The 18817-nt window shown below is 43.4% G+C and overlaps 1 long non-coding RNA gene across 1 annotated transcript in view; it reads left to right on the top strand.

The window, feature by feature from the left end:
* LOC141982213 (uncharacterized) overlaps positions 1-695 on the top strand; it is a 42695-nt gene extending 42000 nt beyond the window's left edge. Inside the window, exon 3 of the long non-coding RNA XR_012637986.1 lies at positions 344-695. This is a non-coding gene — a long non-coding RNA (uncharacterized LOC141982213). The remainder of the gene's footprint in view (positions 1-343) is intronic.
* Positions 696-18817: the final 18122 nt, after the last annotated feature.

Here is an 18817-nt window from a genome sequence, read left to right as displayed (position 1 = left end):
TGGGGTCTTTATGGCCTAACTGAACCATTGAAAAAATTGTTTCTGGTCAAACAAAACATTTCATTTAATTATTGAAGGGTTCCTTATCTTTAAAATTTGTTCAGTAAAATTGAAGGTTTTTTTAATGTTTTGAATTGAAAGATCAAAACATTTGAGTTTTTCATCTAAAGCAATTTGGCAAGTTCAATACAAATTCATGAAATGTTTTGGTTAATCTGAATTTTTCAGTGAAAAAAAATTTAGTCCAAAAAATTCCACCCAGCTTTAGTAGAGAAGAAGGATCTCTTGCTCGTGTTCCATGTAACTGACAGGTCTCTTGGCATTGGTGTTTCCTTGCTCTCAGATGCTTCTACAGGTTTCAGGATCTTTATTCCAAAGTAACCTAGAGGAGAAAGAAGAAAAAAGAGACTGCTTCCTTGAGGAGTATAAACTTAAGCTATGCTCAGGCACTGTTAGCCACCAGTCTTATTGGAATTGCCAGCTGTCAGCAGATGCTCTCAGCAGTTGACAATGGGACCAGAGTTGCTAGTGGGAGTGAAATGTTCAGGAGAGAAAGGAGCCAGACCTATGAACAGCAGGTCCAGAGGAGAAAAGAACTGGGTGGCTGAGCAGCATGTCCAAAGTTCCTGGGAAGAAGAGAACCATCTGGCAGTGAAAGATGTTCATGGGGAGAGAGAGAACGACAGAACTAATGAGAAGGACATAAAATCAAGAGCAAAAGAAGACAGTGTGATTATTTTTTTTCAAAAGGAATAAAATGTTAAAGAGCATTAAATGCACTAAATACTTCCCTAAAGTTATTTTTCCATGTTAAGCAACTACGGTAGTCTCTTTGAACAGAGATGCTGCACCTTCATAAATTGGAAGGGAGATGTCCATGGGAAAAGTTGCTATTAAGATGTACAAAAAATCTGGAGAATCTCCTGCCATATGGAGTGCAGTGTATTTCAGGAAGTGAATAGTGAACTGTAAAATGTGTGTTTTGTTTACTGTGTTGATAAAATACCGAATGGAACCTGGTAAGTGCAAATATTACAGTAGCATCATACTGTACATGAAAAAAATACTTTGTAGTCTTATTAAAAAAGTCAAGATTAATCAGTATGGTGATCATGTAATAAATGTTAAAAAATAATAATAATGTATAATAATTAGCATAACTGGAACTTCTGGGATTTTCATGTTCAACAGTTTTAAATATATTAAGATAATTGAAAATTTATTTAAAAATTACATCATTTGATGTATTTATAGGTATTTTTGTTGGTCATATTTTGTATACATACAGTAAAAAATGCACGATGTCTGCATACATATGTTTGATAAAACATCAAGGGGCCTTGGAAATAAGGCTTATCATTGTAAATTGATTCTACTGCTATACAAAGATTGTAACAGCATTAAATAAATTAATATATGAACACTTTATAACAAACAGCATTTCTAAACTCAATGCCCATCACTTTAACACATATGATGTTTTGTGGATATTTGCTATCACTTTTAGCAAGCTTAACCTGTTGATCTGAACTTTTGCCAACTATGACTAATTTAATCTTTCGTTGCCAATCTTAGGCTACTTCCATCTAATACTAGTTGACTTTCTGAGGGACAGCAGTAAATCTGGCATCTGATATGTCATAGAGCAAGTCCAGAAAAAAGCGAGATGTCTCGCAGTCACTTCTCTATAATCCTATCTTCCATGGAACATCTGGCATTGCTTCACAAAGATCTCAGGAGGATGGTTTTAAAGTTCCTTTTGAGGAATTTAAAAAAAAGCATACTTTTTGCTTCAAATGGGAAATTTCTCCACATTTGTACCACTTTCAGAGGAGGAATGTAATGTGCTACAGTCACACATGATAGGCATATTCTAAAATGAGGGAAGTTAACTTATAGCTATGTTTACAATAAAGTAATATTAACCCTATATGTCTTAATCTTTCTGAATGTTTCCAGTTGTACTTGAAAAATATTTGGCTAATAGGCTCATTCAGATTTTTTTCAGAGTGTTCCCAAAAGTAAGCTCCAGGATCTGCTTTCGTTTGAAACAGACTGTTGTACGATTTTATCTTTGGAACAGAAAATCCAAACTCAGGATTGCAAGTGAGTCAGAGTTTTCTCCAAATAATTCAGGAAATCATTTGCTTTGCCCTAATTTTCAGCATGGTAAGGACCTTGGCACTAAATTTGTAGCTCACTAGATGATTCCCCAAGATCAAGGCTTCATGTGCTCTGCATCAAATACAACCTAAATTCTGCAGCAAGAATCAGCAGCAGGCTGGTGTTTAATTCATTGGCAGCTTCAAGTATATTCACTAACGGAACTTTTTACTGAATTAAATATTAAATCCCCAAATGGTCAGGTCCACCAAGTTTATGGCCCCTTTGTGCCAGTGGAGTGGTGCAAAGGAACCCCAGAAGATTGAGAATAGTACCTATTTGCAAAGTTTAACTCTAAATCTCATCACCTGTAGCTATTTTGTCTCAGTTTCTCCATGCAACACTCCTACCTCTGTAAATTCCATTAGTTAAGAAGTAAGTGCCATTATAAGTTATTAAGGAATCACACAGATGCAAGATCAACTTTATAGCAAGAATGGAATTTTATAAGTGAGGAGCAAATTTTGTTTGACAAAGAGTGGGAGAATTGTGTCTATTATCAATATTTCCATATTAATAATACTGTTTTTTGTTTTTGTGTGTAACCTCCCCCACCTTGAAATCTGCAAGCTTCTGAAGCTACAGACTGAGTCTCCAAGGAGTCCTACCTTATGGATTACAACAATAATGGCTACCAGAGCACCTCTGACATCCCTTTCCAGCATGCTTGGAGCCAGGGGTGGGAACAGAATGGATTAGAAACTTCTGCTGTTGAGGGTGATCTGTGTCTGGTGACCAGCAGTTTGCTGGGTTAACGATGAGCCAGGGTAGGTCAACCCATCAGTGGGAGGGGATAGCCTGACAGAGACAAAAAGACTAGTTTTAGTTTAGTTTGATCTTTGATTCTGAGCTAAGAGAGAAGCAGAACAGCTCAGGGTGTCTCTCTGATTAACTCCTACTTCCTACACAGGACATCTTTGAATGCTGTGATATCTCATGCATGGGTCAGGCAATTCCAGCCCTGCAGAGACAAGTGTCCAGAGGGCAGAGATCTGACATGGTGCCAGCAAACTGAGAGCCAGTTGACACCTCCACGGGACTCCAGACCATAAGTACTAGAAGAGGACCCTGCCCCATCCAGGGGCAAAGACGCAATAAGGGGGCACTTTTTGTTTAATCTGGCCAATGTTCACAGTGCTGCTGCACTCATCTCTGGACTCATCCCCAGGGTACCAGATGCCTGGGAATATGTCAGGGAGTGAACTGGGAGCTGGGAAGATTTGTGAGTGTTAGGAGGTGAGGAATTGGTTGAGTTGCTAATGTTGAGTCCTTATTAGTTAACCTTAAATTTTTCCTTCCCTTCTTATCTTATCTTCCTGCTACCCCCCCAAAAATTCTTCTTTTGTTCTGGGTGTGCCATTCATTTGAATTTATGTAAGTTATTGTTTCTTGTGTACTAGATTTTATGCTCCACAGGAAGTGGTAACATTATTGATTTTCTCATATTCCTTGTGTGTCAGGCAAAGTGAGGAGTCACCTTGGGTGGAGGAAAAAGAAAAGGAGTACTTGTGGCACCTTAGAGACTAACCAATTTATTTGAGCATAAGCTTTTGTGAGCTACAGCTCACTTCATCGGATGCATACTGTGGAAAATACAGAAGATGTTTGTTTTTATACACACAAATCATGAAAAAATGGGTGTTTATCACTACAAAAGGTTTTCTCTCCCCCCACCCCACTCTCCTGCTGGTAATAGCTTATTTAAAGTGATCACTCTCCTTACAATGTGTATGCTAATCAAGGTAGGCCATTTCCAGCACAAATCCAGGTTTTCTCCCCCCCCCACCAAAAGAAACCCACTCTCCTGTTGGTAATAGCTTATCTAAAGTGATCACTCTCCTTACAATGTGTATGATAATCAAGGTGGGCCATTTCCAGCACAAATCCAGGGTTTAACAAGAACGTCTGAGGAAGGGGGGGGGGGTTAGAAAAACAAGGGGAAATAGGTTACCTTGCATAATGACTTAGCCACTCCCAGTCTCTATTCAAGCCTAAGTTAATTGTATCCAATTTCCAAATGAATTCCAATTCAGCAGTCTCTCGCTGGAGTCTGGATTTGAAGTTTTTCTGTTGTAATATCACAACTTTCATGTCTGTAATCGTGTGACCAGAGAGATTGAAATGTTCTCCGACTGGTTTATGAATGTTATAATTCTTGACATCTGATTTGTGTCCATTTATTCTTTTACGTAGAGACTGTCCAGTTTGACCAATGTACATGGCAGAGGGGCATTGCTGGCACATGATGGCATATATCACATTGGTAGATGTGCAGGTGAATGAGCCTCTGATAGTGTGGCTGATGTTATTAGGCCCTGTGATGGTGTCCCCTGAATAGATATGTGGGCATGGTTGGCAACGGGCTTTGTTGCAAGGATAGGTTCCTGGGTTAGTGGTTCTGTTGTGTGGTATGTGGTTGCTGGTGAGTATTTGCTTCAGGTTGGGGGGCTGTCTTTAAGCAAGGACTGGCCTGTCTCCCAAGATTTGTGAGAGTGTTGGGTCATCCTTCAGGATAGGTTGTAGATCCTTGATAATGCGTTGGAGGGGTTTTAGTTGGGGGCTGAAGGTGACAGCTAGTGGCGTTCTGTTATTTTCTTTGTTAGGCCTGTCCTGTAGTAGGTGAATTCTGGGTACTCTTCTGGCTCTATCAATCTGTTTCTTCACTTCTGCAGGTGGGTATTGTAGTTGTAAGAATGCTTGATAGAGATCTTGTAGGTGTTTGCCTCTGTCTGAGGGGTTGGAGCAAATGTGGTTGTATCGCAGAGCTTGGCTGTAGACAATGGATCGTGTGGTGTGGTCAGGGTGAAAGCTGAAGGCATGTAGGTAGGAATAGCGGTCAGTAGGTTTCCAGTATAGGGTGGTGTTTATATGACCATTGTTTATTAGCACAGTAGTGTCCAGGAAGTGGATCTCTTGTGTGGACTGCACCAGGCTGAGGTTGATGGTGGGATGGAAATTGTTGAAATCATGGTGGAATTCCTCAAGAGCTTCTTTTCCATGGGTCCAGATGATGAAGATGTCATCAATATCGCGCAAGTAGAGTAGGGGCGTTAGGGGATGAGAGCTGAGGAAGCGTTGTTCTAAGTCAGCCATAAAAATGTTGGCATACTGTGGGGCCATGCGGGTACCCATAGCAGTGCCACTGATTTGAAGGTATACATTGTCCCCAAATGTAAAATAGTTATGGGTAAGGACAAAGTCACAAAGTTCAGCCACCAGGTTAGCCATGACATTATCGGGGATAGTGTTCTTGACGGCTTGTAGTCCATCTTTGTGTGGAATGTTGGTGTAGAGGGCTTCTACATCCATAAGGGCCAGGATGGTGTTATCAGGAAGATCACCGATGGATTGTAGTTTCCTCAGGAAGTCAGTGGTGTCTCGAAGGTAGCTGGGAGTGCTGGTAGGGTAGGGCCTGAGGAGGGAGTCTACATAGCCAGACAATCCTGCTGTCAGGGTGCCAATGCCTGAGATGATGGGGTGCCCAGGATTTCCAGGTTTATGGATCTTGGATAGGGTAGATAGAATATCCCAGGTCGGGGTTCCAGGGGTGTGTCTGTATGGATTTGATCTTGTGCTTTTTCAGGGAGTTTCTTGAGCAAATGCTGTAGTTTCTTTTGGTAACTCTCAGTGGGATCAGAGGGTAATGGCTTGTAGAAAGTGGTGTTGGAGAGCTGCCGAGCAGCCTCTTGTTCATATTCCGACCTATTCATGATGACAACAGCACCTCCTTTGTCAGCCTTTTTGATTATGATGTCAGAGTTATTTCTGAGGCTGTGGATGGCATTGTGTTCTGCATGGCTGAGGTTGTGGGGCAAGTGATGCTGCTTTTCCACAATTTCAGCCCGTGCACGTCGGCGGAAGCACTTTATGTAGAAGTCCAGTCTGCTGTCTCAACCTTCAGGAGGAGTTCACCTAGAATCCTTCTTTTTGTAGTGTTGGTAGGGAGTCTCTGTGCATTAGTATGTTGTTCAGAGGTGTGTTGGAAATATTCCTTGAGTCAGAGACGTCGAAAATAGGATTCTAGGTTACCACAGAACTGTATCATGTTCGTGGGGGTGGAGGGGCAGAAGGAGAGGCCCCGAGATAGGACAGCTGCTTCTGCTGGGCTAAGAGTATAGTTGGATAGGTTAACAATATTGCTGGGTGGGTTGAGGGAACCATTGCTATGGCCCCTTGTGGCATGTAGTAGTTTAGAAAGTTTAGTGTCCTTTTTCTTTTGTAGAGAAGCAAAGTGTGTGTTGTAAATGGCTTGTCTAGTTTTAGTAAAGTCCAGCCACGAGGAAGTTTGTGTGGAAGGTTGGTTTTTTATGAGAGTATCCATTTTTGAGAGCTCATTCTTTATCTTTCCCTGTTTGCTGTAGAGGATGTTGATCAGGTGGTTCCGCAGTTTCTTTGAGAGCGTGTGGCACAAGCTGTCAGCATAGTCTGTGTGGTATGTAGACTGTAATGGATTTTTTACCTTCAGTCCTTTTGGTACAATGTCCATCTGTTTGCATTTGGAAAGGAAGATGATGTCTGTCTGTATCTGTACAAGTTTTTTCATGCAGTTGATAGATTTCCACTCCATACGGCTAAATGCAGTGCCTTGCATAATGACAGGTTTCAGAGTAACAGCCGTGTTAGTCTGTATTCGCAAAAAGAAAAGGAGTATTTGTGGCACCTTAGAGACTAACCAATTTATTTGAGCATAAGCTTTCGTGAGCTACAGCCCACTTCATCGGATGCATACTGTGGAAAATACAGAAGATGTTTGTTTTTATACACACAAATCATGAAAAAATGGGTGTTTATCACTACAAAAGGTTTTCTCTCCCCCCACCCCACTCTCCTGCTGGTAATAGCTTATCTAAAGTGATCACTCTCCTTACAATGCGTATGATAATCAAGGTGGGCCATTTCCAGCACAAATCCAGGGTTTTACAAGAACATCTGAGGAAGGGGGCGGAGAGGGGAGGTTAGGAAAACAAGGGGAAATAGGTTACCTTGAAATCTGTTTTGTTGGCTAAAACATTTCATAAAGTCTTCATCACTAATAAACATGCTTGTGGTTGGAATCTTGTCTATAGATGACCCATGATTAACTGCTGGATGTTCTGTTAATTTAGAATTAGAGATGGATGGCTAGTCGCACACTTAACCTACCCAGCTGAGTGTTTGTATGAGGAAAACTAACTTAGCTGGAAATTCTTGGTGTTTGAGACTGACTTTTATTTTTAAAGGAAGGGTTTATGTGTGTGAAAGGTTCATGATCAACAACACTGGGTATGAAAGTCTTCTAAACACTGAACAAGGGCTTCTGGATATTACACAGTTCCATAAGTCATGCCCTTTTAATATCTCTGTATTTATGATAAGTGGGGGTGATAGCACCACTTTTTTATTAAGGTTGCCCAACACTTTCTGTTATAAGTCCTTGTTTTCATTTACTTACAGCTTTTCCAAACTTTAATTGTTTGGGCTAAAATTTTCCATGCCAGGTGTCTGCCTGAAGATGATTTTTTTTTAATTTCAGCCAGAATGGTTATGCTAATTTTAAGAATGAGACCTATGACAAACATATTGTTTCTACCCAAATTAAAAAAAAATCTGGTTACCTTTTTTGAAATAATCTAAAGACCAATGCCTTGAAGCAGAGACTTGAAATTTGGCAGGGGCTACTGTTCTCCATGAAAATCTGCTCAAAGTTGGTAAAGTTATAAGCCTTTGAAAAAATGCAGTTTGCTCATGCTTAGCAGAGACTTAGATTTTAGCAGTTAAATTCCCTAAAGTGTCACTCATAGAATCATAGAATATCAGAGTTGGAAGGGACCTCTGGAGCTCATCTAGTCCAACTCCCTGCCCAGAGCAGGACCAATCCCCAATTAAATCATACCAGCCAGGGCTTTGTCAAGCCTGACCTTAAAAACTTCTAAGGAAGGGGATTCCACCACCTCCCTAGGTAACGCATTCCAGTGTTTCACCACCCTCCTAGTGAAAAAGTTTTTCCTAATATCCAACCTAAATCTCCCCCACTGCAGCTTGAGACGATTACTCCTTGTCCTGTCATCTGCTATCACTGAGAATAGTCTAGATCCATCCTCTTTGGATCCACCTTTCAGGTAGTTAAAAGCAGCTATCAAATCCCCCCTCATTCTTCTCTTCCATAGACTAAACAATCCCAGTTCCCTCAGTCTCTCCTCATAAGTCATGTGTTCCAGACCCCTAATCATTTTCGTTGCCCTTCACTGGACTCTCCCCAATTTTTCCACATCCTTCTTGTAGTATGGGGCCCAAAACTGGACACAGTACTCGAGATGAGGCCTCACCAATGTCGAATAGAGGCGAACAATCACGTCCCTCGATCTGCTGGCAATGCCCCTACTTATACACCCCAAAATGCCGTTGGCCTTCTTGGCAACAAGGGCACACTGTTGACTCATATCCAGCTTCTCGTCCACTGTCACCCTTAGGTCCTTTTCTGCAGAACTGCTGCCTAGCCATTCGGTCCCTAGTCTGTAGCCGTGCATGGGATTCTTCCGTCCTAAGTGCAGGACTCTGCACTTGTCCTTGTTGAACCTCATCAGATTTCTTTTGGCCCAATCCTCCAATTTGTCTAGGTCCCCCTGTATCCTATCCCTACCCTCCAGCATATCTACCACTCCTCCCAGTTTAGTGTCATCCGCAAACTTGCTGAGTGTGCAATCCACACCATCCTCCAGATCATTAATGAAGATATTGAACAAAACTGGCCCCAGGGCCGACCCTTGGGGCACTCCGCTAGATACCAGCTGCCAACTAGACATGGAGCCATTGATCACTACCCATTGAGCCTGACAATCTAGCCAACTTTCTACCTACCTTGTAGTGCATCCATCCAGCCCATACTTCTTTAACTTGCTGGCAAGAATACTGTGGGAGACCGTGTCAAAAGCTTTGCTAAAGTCAAGGAATAACACGTCCGCTGCTTTCTGTTCATCCACAGAACCAGTTATGTCATCATAGAAGGCAATTAGATTAGTCAGGCATGATTTTCCCTTGATGAATCCATGCTGACTGTTCCTGATCACTTTCCTCTCGTCTAAGTGCTTCAGAATTGATTCCTTGAGGACATGCTCCATGATTTTTCCAGGGACTGAGGTGAGGCTGACTGGCCTGTAGTTCCCAGGATCCTCATTCTTCCTTTTTTTAAAGATTGGCACTACATTAGCCTTTTTCCAGTCTTCCGGGACTTCCCCCGATCGCCATGAGTTTTCAGAGATAATGGCCAATGGCTCTGCAATCACATCCGCCAATTCCTTTAGCACTCTCGGATGCAACGCATCTGGCCCCATGGACTTGTGCACGTCCAGCTTTTCTAAATAGTTCCGAACCACTTCTTTCTTCACAGAGGGCTGGCCACCTCCTCCCCATGCTGTGCTGCCCAGTGCAGTAGTCTGGGAGCTGACCTTGTTCGTGAAGACAGAGGCAAAAAAAGCATTGAGTACATTAGCTTTTTCCACATCCTCTGTCACTAGGTTGCCTCCCTCATTCAGTAAGGGGCCCACACTTTCCTTGGCTTTCTTCTTGTTGCCAACATACCTGAAGAAACCCTTCTTGTTACTCTTAACATCTCTCGCTAGCTGCAACTCCAGGTGTGCTTTAGCCTTCCTGATTTCATTCCTACATGCCAGAGTAATATTTTTATACGCTTCCCTGGTCATTTGTCCAATCTTCCACTTCTTGTAAGCCTCTTTTTTGTGTTTAAGATCAGCAAGGATTTCATTGTGAAGCCAAGCTGGTCGCCTGCCATATTTACTATTCTTTCTACACATCGGGATGGTTTGTCCCTGTAACCACAATAAGGATTCTTTAAAATACAGCCAGCTCTCCTGGACTCCTTTCCCCCTCATGTTATTCTCCCAGGGGATCCTGCCCATCAGTTCCCGGAGGGAGTCAAAGTCTGCTTTTCTGAAGTCCAGGGTCCTTATTCTGCTACTCTTTTTTCTTCCTGGTGTCAGGATCCTGAACTCGACCATCTCATGGTCACTGCCTCCCAGGTTCCCATCCACTTTTGCTTCCCCTACTAATTCTTCCCGGTTTGTGAGCAGCAGGTCAAGAAGAGCTCTCCCTCTAGTTGGTTCCTCCAGCACTTGCACCAGGAAATTGTCCCCTACAGTTTCCAAAAACTTCCTGGATTGTCTGTGCACCGCTGTATTGCTCTCCCAGCAAATATCAGGATGATTGAAGTCGCCCAGGAGAACCAGGGCGTGCGATCTAATAGCTTCTGCGAGTTGCCGGAAGAAAGCCTCGTCCACCTCATCCCCCTGGTCCGGTGGTCTATAGCAGACTCCCACCATGACATCACCCTTGTTGTTCATGCTTCTAAACTTAATCCAGAGACTCTCAGGTTTTTCTGCAGTTTCATACTTGAGCTCTGAGCAGTCATACTACTCCCTTACATACAGTGCAACTCTCCCACCTTCTCTGGCCTCCCTGTCCTTCGTGAACAGTTTATACCCATCCATGACAGTACTCCAGTCATGCGAGTTGTCCCACCAAGTCTCTGTTATTCCTATCACATCATAATTCCCTGACTTTGCCAGGACCTCCAGTTCTCCCTGCTTGTTTCCCAGGCTTCGTGCATTTGTATATAGGCACTTGAGATAACCCACTGATCGCCCCTCATTCTCAGTATGAGGCAGGAGCCCTCCCCTCTCACACGCTCCTGCTCGTGCTTCCTCCCAGTATCCCGCTTCCTCACCTACCTCAGGGCTTTTGTCTCCTTCCCCCGGTGAACCTAGTTTAAAGCACTCCTCACTAGGTTAGCCAGCCTACTCGCTAAGATGCTGTTCCCTCTCTTCGTTAGGTGGAGCCCGTCTCTGCCTAGTACTCCTCCTTCTTGGAACACCCTCCCATGGTCAAAGAATCCAAAGCCTTCTCTCCGACACCACCTGCGTAGCCATTCATTGACTTCCATGATTCGATGATCCCTACCCCGGCCTTTTCCTTCCACGGGGAGGATGGACGAGAATACCACTTGCGCCTCATACTCCTTTATCCTCCTTCCCAGAGCCATGTAGTCTGCAGTGATCCGCTCAAGGTCATTCTTGGCAGTATCATTGGTGCCCACGTGGAAAAGCAGGAAGGGGTAGCGGTCCGAGGGCTTGATGAGTCTCGGGAGACTCTCCGTCACATCACGAATCTTAGCCCCTGGCAAGCAGCAGACTTCTTTGTTTTCCCGGGCGGCAGATAGATGACTCAGTCCCCCTCAGGAGAGAGTCCCCGACCACCACTACCCGCCTCCTTTTCTTGGGAGTGGTAGTCGTGGAACCCCCAACCTTAGGACAGAGCATCTCATGCCTTTCAACTGGCAGAGTCTCCTTCTGCTCCCTTCCCCCAGACGTATCATCTGGGCCACTCCCCGCATTGGTACCTGTGGAGAGAACATGAAAACAGTTACTTACCTGTATCTACATTGCTGGTACATGGACGTTCCCCCTTCTTCTGCTGGAGGTCACATGTTGCCAAATTTCTTTACCATCCTCCTGTCCCCGCTGCGCAGCCTGCTCTGAATCTTCAGAACCTTGTGCCCATAGAAGCATATCCTGATGTCTGTCCAGGAAATCTTCAGATTCTCTTATGCACGCAGGGTCGATACCTGTTGCTCCAGACCTTGGACCTTCTCTTCCAATATGGAGACCAGCTTGCACTTTGTACGCACAAAGTCGCTTCTGTCCTGTGGAAGAAAGACAAACATGGCACATCCAGGGCAGGTCACAACAGCTGAACACTCCCCATCCATATTACCTTCCTACTACGAGCTTCCTCAGGAGATGCAGTAATTACTCAGAGAAGCCGTCAGGCTTCCACACTGAGCATGCTCCAGCCCAGGTCTAAACTGAAATTGCAGCTCTGGGCTGCTCTGGGCTTTTTCAGGTCCAGGAATCTGAACTGCGAGTCTTTGTATTTGCAGCAAAAGTCCTCGCTCTCCTGTGCTCTCAGTGACCCCCCCCCCGCCCCACCACCCATAGATCCTAGCAGCATGGAGGAGGAGGATTCCTGATCTGAATGGAGATGTGACAGAAGCTGGACAAGGGAAGAGGGGACAGGGTGGGCAGAAGTAGATTGGGAAAAGGAGCATTGGGAGAGACTGGGACAGAGATGGGGAGTCCAGAAGGATGAGATTAGGATTTCTGAACAATTAGACTGGGACTGGCAACAGGAGGAGAACAGAAAGAGGGGTAGGAAACAGGGGTGTAAAAGCGACATAATTTGGACATGTTGGAGGGGATGGGGCAGAAAGGGTCAAGTTTGTGGGAAATGGGCATAAGAATCTGTGCCCACTCCCCTCTGGAGCCTGGAATGAAACCCAAAATTCCTGAGTCTCACCATACCTCTGCTGTCAGCAAAAATCTGGGCAAAATGTCCCATCCTCCTTTAGTGCTAGTCTATAGAGGATGACAACCTACTACTGCTATCTGTTACTCCATTAGATGAAGTGGTAGAAGTCTGTGGTGGATCTAGGTTCCAAGCCTTCTGATCTCCCATGTCAATTCAATGTGATGCCACATGCTGGGATTTCTATTTTTACAGTTTGTTTTTTTAAAAACCTAGGAAATCACACACAAAAGAACTATGTTAAAAGAACAACTATTAGGGTTGGAAAGTCAACACAAACAATTTGGTGAAATGGACATGAATTTGCGAAAAACTGTTGTGTGATCGAATCCACATTTTTAACTGAACAAAACTTTAGCCCAAAAGTGTATTTCTCCACTGCATTTGCATATATTCACTGAAAGGATAATCACAGAATTCTTTGGGTATGTATTGTCCACCTTCAGATGGAAATTATATAAAATAGAAATGTGAAGTTCTGAGAGATGAATGACATTGAAAGAGTTTGTTTTTTAAACACACTGGCAAGTCCCTGCAGAATTAAGCAGGGTGTTCAAATGGAGTATGATGGATAAGTACATTTGTATTTGTCCTGTCTGCCATCCGACTTTAGTACTTGTGACTGATATCTCCTGATCTCAAGGGCACCATTCAAAGTAGGTGATAGAAACAAAACAAAAGAGAAGCTTAGCACCTGAGAGAATATTTATGAGAACAATAAAAACAGCTCATTGAAAAGTCCTTTAAATACACAGTTGTGAAAATTCTCAACAGCATTATTTAAAAGACTTTTTAAAAGAACTCCCCCCTGCAGTAATGTTCTCTTGAACATTGATCCTTTTGTTCAGCTGTGCTCTACTAGATTGAACAATGATCTATAGCAGAGAACAGGATTAAGCTTTGTGATCAGTATCAGGGATTAATTCAGACTCAGGCATTAATGTAGCATCCTCCTTTTGATAATGTCCTGCTTTTCAAGGACCAGACCCTCGTCAGCAACTGTTCCCACAATGTAGGCTATCTCTGTGAAGCAATAGTTCCAACATTTTAGATTTAAATGTGTGTCTTGGAAATATGTTTGGAGAGTCCTAAAGCTTTACATTTTCAAGATACTTCATGGGTTGTAGCCTAGCAGTTCCTTTAATTTTATTAAGGAAAAGTTATGATATAATCTGATGCAACAAACCAAACATATGATGTTAGTAAGAGACTTATGATTTTGATTTGGGGTGATGGTAATAATCAATTATTATTAATTCTATGTGTCGCCATCAGAGTGCACTGTAGAGGAAAAGCACAAGGTCTCTGCTCTGAAGAGATTACTGAATAAGGGCTCAGTAATCAAGAGATACAGAGATGCATCATCCCAGTGAGAACTCCAGGAGGAATTCTGGTCCAGGCGTAGACTACCTTTCCTTTTTAGCTGAACTGGTAGAGATTGATTCCTCCAGAACCTTTGTGGCACCCAGTGCAGGTGCACCCTTCAAGTGGGAAAGAATACTCCTTTTAATATCTCATGCCCTCTCTGTGGGCAGATGTGATGTGGAGCAGGTCCATAGCCATTCATCTCCCCTCCCTGACGTATTTGATGTGATGTACATTCTGTGGATGCACTAAAGGGGCAACCCACATATTCCCCAAGCACAGGAAATTTATTATGATAGGCCCTTATGGAGTGTACAGGATGAAAGCTCGCTGTCAATCCATATAAGGGCCAGTCACAAACTGGGCCTAAATTAGAGAAAATATACACTGAATTGCAGGGATATGGAAATAGGTGCCAGGATTAAAGAAATAGATTGAATGTGAATAGATTGAATTTGAGAGGGAAGCTATAATATATCAGGCTATTCTTTTCTACCCCTTTTTTTAAAAGGTCAAATTTGTCAAATAGAGTTTTACAGTGAATGAAGTTTATTATAGTAACAAATTGCCAGTTGGTTTTCACCCAAATCTCACCCACTCTTGTTCCTACTACTCACATTAGATTAACATGTTGTACTGAAAAAAAAGAGAAAAATAAATATATAAACCTAATAGCTTTTTGTTTCTTGACAGACCACTAAGATACAGTTTTCAGAGTAGCAGCCATGTTAGTCTGTATCCACAAAAAGAAAAGGAGGACTTGTGGCACCTTAGAGACTAACAAATTTATTAGAGCATAAGCTTTCGTGAGCTACAGCTCACTTCATCGGATGCATTCAGTGGAAAATACAGTGGGGAGATTTTATATACACAGAGAACATGAAACAATGGGTGTTACCATACACACTGTAACGAGAGTGATCAGGTAAAGTGAGCTATTACCAGCAGAAGAGAAAAAAAAGATACAGTTGTTACATTCTTCTGTTTCTTCTCCTTTAAATCATGGCCAAATAAATTTAATGCTTATTATTGTTGTCCTTTCAGACAATATTAATCATAATCATTATAATATTTTAAGATACATTTCTAAAACTAGCTTCCTAAATTGTATCCACACAATGGTGCATGTGTGTATGTATGTTTGTGTGCACACGTGCAGTCAATGAATGTGCTAATAGCTGCCACTGGTCATTAGCATGTGCAGATGCAGTGTTTGTGTGAGCCAAATTTACACACACAAATTTTGCAGGTACAATTTAGGCAGCTCCATTTTCTGAAATGTAAGAAGAGATTTTCAGAGGAAAGGTGCCTAACAACCATTTGTGCCTTTGAAATCCCGCTTTAAATTTTAATTTCTTCTCTCAAATTTCTCCCAGGAAATCTACCAGTAGGTAGGTGTAGATAGAACACAATCACTTTACTGTTTTTAGTTTCATCCACATATATTTCCTTTGCACCAAGAAGGGATGTGGGACACACAGCATCTTGCTCTGCTTTACTGCAATCTTGTAGATAGTATCACTGAATTTTACTCCATTTTACCCTTTTAAACAGCTTCCCTGTTTTCTAGACATCACTTAAAGAAGAGCCCTTGCTGTCCAGCAGTGGCAACAGAGGCTACCTCCAACTGGTGTATCAATTACCAATAAATGCTGACAGCAGCATGCAAAGTACTACAGTGTACCAACTATGAACAACTCCTTCACTATCACCTGTTTCCTCTTGGGATGATCAGTAAGAAGTCATTAATGGAATTTTCCACATCCTGCTGTAAAATTGTTACTCTGATAGAATAGGCTGGATTTTAATAGAATTTTCATCTCAAAAGAAGAGAAGATGCATGGGAAAAAAACCATCCAGAGTAATTTGTTATTATTTTATTCAATGTACATATGCTATATTGCAAGGTTTCTGTGAAACAAAGAGAACCATAAAGTGTGTGTGCTTTTATAAGGCAAATATGTTATAATAAATATGCTGAGGGAATGGAGATATAATTCATGAATATGGCCAAAATATCACTGCCAGGTGGTAGGGAAAAATCACATACCTCCCAGCAGCCTGTGCCATTACCACATGCTCATATTTCATGGCTGTGAGGATTTTAACAAAGGTAATTTCCGGATAAAATTGAACTGGTCAGCCATCTTAGGAGGTGGGCCAACAAGGTGATGTTTGGATCCACTGTTGTTTAAATAAGAGGTTAGGTTCAAGGCCAAATCAGGACTAGAATCTGGGTGTGTCACAATCTCACAAGCTGTTATCACCAGGTATTTGCCCCATCCCTCCCCTTTTTCAAGTGTCAGAAATCTTACAAGATCAGCTGCTCTGGTGAAATTATTGCCATCTTGGGGTTAAAAATCTCATGAGACTGGCTATTTGCATGAGATTTTTGGCCTTATTGGAAATAGACCCAGAAAGTAGGTTCTTATAGGCTTTGAATCTGACCCAGAACCAACAATGTACTGCAGTGTTGGATCCAAGGATTCAAATCTGAACCTTTCCTCAAGCATTTCAAAGGGGGTTAGAATTGAAATAGTGCTTTTTGCTCATTTAAAATTGTATGACAGTCACCTTTGCTATACAACCCTATCACCTTAGTAGATCTGATCTGAGAGTCTGCTTTAAAAAAAGTTAATCGAAACAGCACCTGTCTTATAGCAATTGAAAGACGCTAGAGTGATATTTTACATAAATCTAATACAAAGCTTTTTTTCTTAAAATGTGTTGTGTGATTTACCAAATATATACTAGACCTGATTCTCCACTGCTGTGAACCTCATATTTTGAGCAGGGGGTTGGACTAGATGACCTCCTGAGGTCCCTTCCAACCCTGATATTCTATGATTCTACGATTTACACCTACCAAAGCATAAAGGTAGCATCGACACCCACTTTGATGGGGTGTAAATGACTTCACAAGGTGCACAGTAGTTCAGGATCAGGTCTTTTATACATATTTGTTTATCTGTGTGTATATAATATGGAATGCGTGTATCAGTATGGCTGCTCAAATGAAATTGTATGTGATACTGTATCTATGGCAGACTCAATACACTGCAATGGAAATTTCAGTTCCTTGTACTACAGAAATTCCAGACAACTCTTTTTGAGCAGTTGTAATGATACATGCATAGGGTGACCATATTTTCCTATGCTGAATATGGGACACCTGGTAAAATTACTCATATTCAAGTGAGTTCAATGGCAATCAATCAGAACTATGCTGTACAAACATTCAAATTAACATCAAGTTGACTAAACCTCTGTTAAAAAGAAATACTGTGTAGATGGATTCTTTTTTATTTACCTTCTTATCTTTAAGGCTTTAGGGTTCACATGGGGAGAGGTGACACACACACATTCCCATACACCTCTCTCACACTGGGGGCGACTGACCAACCTGACCTTTCCTGTCCGGCGCTCTCTGCCCTCCATGCCTAGCTGGGCCCCTGGGACTCATCTGACTCTCCTGTTACCTGGCTCCACGTCTTCCCAAGGCAATGTGTGTGTGTGTGTGTGGGGGGGACGGGAGACATACAGGGTGGGGGCATACAGGTCACTGTGTAGGAGGGAAGGGACGGGAGCTGCTTCCAACTGCAGGGGAGGAGGATGTGGGGAAGGCATGACCTGGCCCATGTCTTTGCAGAGCTTATCTCTTCTCCCCACCCTTCCCATGTGGCTGGAAACTGTTTGCCCTTCCTGCCCACATAATGTCGAAAGGCAGCTAACACCTCCGGGCTGCTGCTGGCCACCCACATAACCCAGCCACCTCTGGCTACAGCACAGGCAGGAAGGGGTTAAGCCCTAAGGATGAATTGTGTACCAGGGCCCAGAGAACCTGACTGCAGGGGCTTCAGTGAACCCAGCCAGAGAGGTGGCTCAGCTGGGGAGTGTGCCCAGGGGATGGAGCAGCCCCGCACTCCCTGGGGGCAGGACCAAGGGCAGGGGTGGGTGGGTGAAGCGGGTGCTAAGCCCCTGCCCTAAGGGCTGCTGTGGAGCCTGCAGGTTCGGGATGTGAACAGGCTGGAAATTGCTTTCTCCACACATGCACCATCCCAGAACTTAGCTGAGGGGCTAAGAGGCTCTTACTGGCCAGCGTCCTGGCCGGAGGGTCTTGGGCTTTCCCGGGGCTCTGGCCCAGCCAGAGGCAGCAGGGGAAGGAAGGAGCCTGCTGGCCTGGCTGATGGGTGAGCTGAGTGCTCTGACCAGAGGCTGGTTCTCCGCACAGCGCTGGGAGTGGAACGCGTTCTGCCAGGGAGGATATGGAGGAGCAGCAGGGCTCAGGAGGCAAAGGGGCAAAGCAGGGAGAGGACAGCCAAAGGGGGAGCATGTAAAGGGCCAGTGGGTGGACAGGTGAGGCGATACATAACTGGCCGCTGCCTGGCACCGGCTCACACTCACCAGACACCACAGCTCACAGTGCACACCAGTGCCCATTGGAAACAGGACGGGAGTGGGACCCTGCTGGTCGAGAGCTGGCAAGAAGGGGGAGCGGCTGGCCCTGTGCACTGCATCTTTGCCCCATCTTGCACCACCCCTATCATTAGCCACTGGACCCCTGCCACTGACTGCTAGTGGGTGGGCGTCTGGACAACAGCAGAACCCACCAATACTGATGGGGTGAGGGAAAGAAAATACAAGACAATTTGCCCTTTTTAAAGAAAAAGTCAGGACACCCGCAGGAGGGCTTAAATATGGGACTGTCCCTTTAAAAACAGGACGTCTGGTCACCCTATATGCATATATAATATCACTTTCTTTCTTGTTCAACTATGATTGGCTCACACCACATGTAATTTGTTCTATCCTACTTTGTCCCCTTGAAAATAGTTCGCCACTTTTCCCTCAAAGATTGGCCTTCTGCACAAATGGATAAGAATTTACAAAGCTCTTCATAAGATCAGGTTAATTACTGAGAAATGCAAATTTG

Source organism: Natator depressus, chromosome 1, assembly GCF_965152275.1.
Source record: "Natator depressus isolate rNatDep1 chromosome 1, rNatDep2.hap1, whole genome shotgun sequence".
Lineage (NCBI taxonomy): Eukaryota > Metazoa > Chordata > Testudines > Cheloniidae > Natator > Natator depressus.
This window is presented reverse-complemented; position numbering and strand designations above follow the sequence as displayed.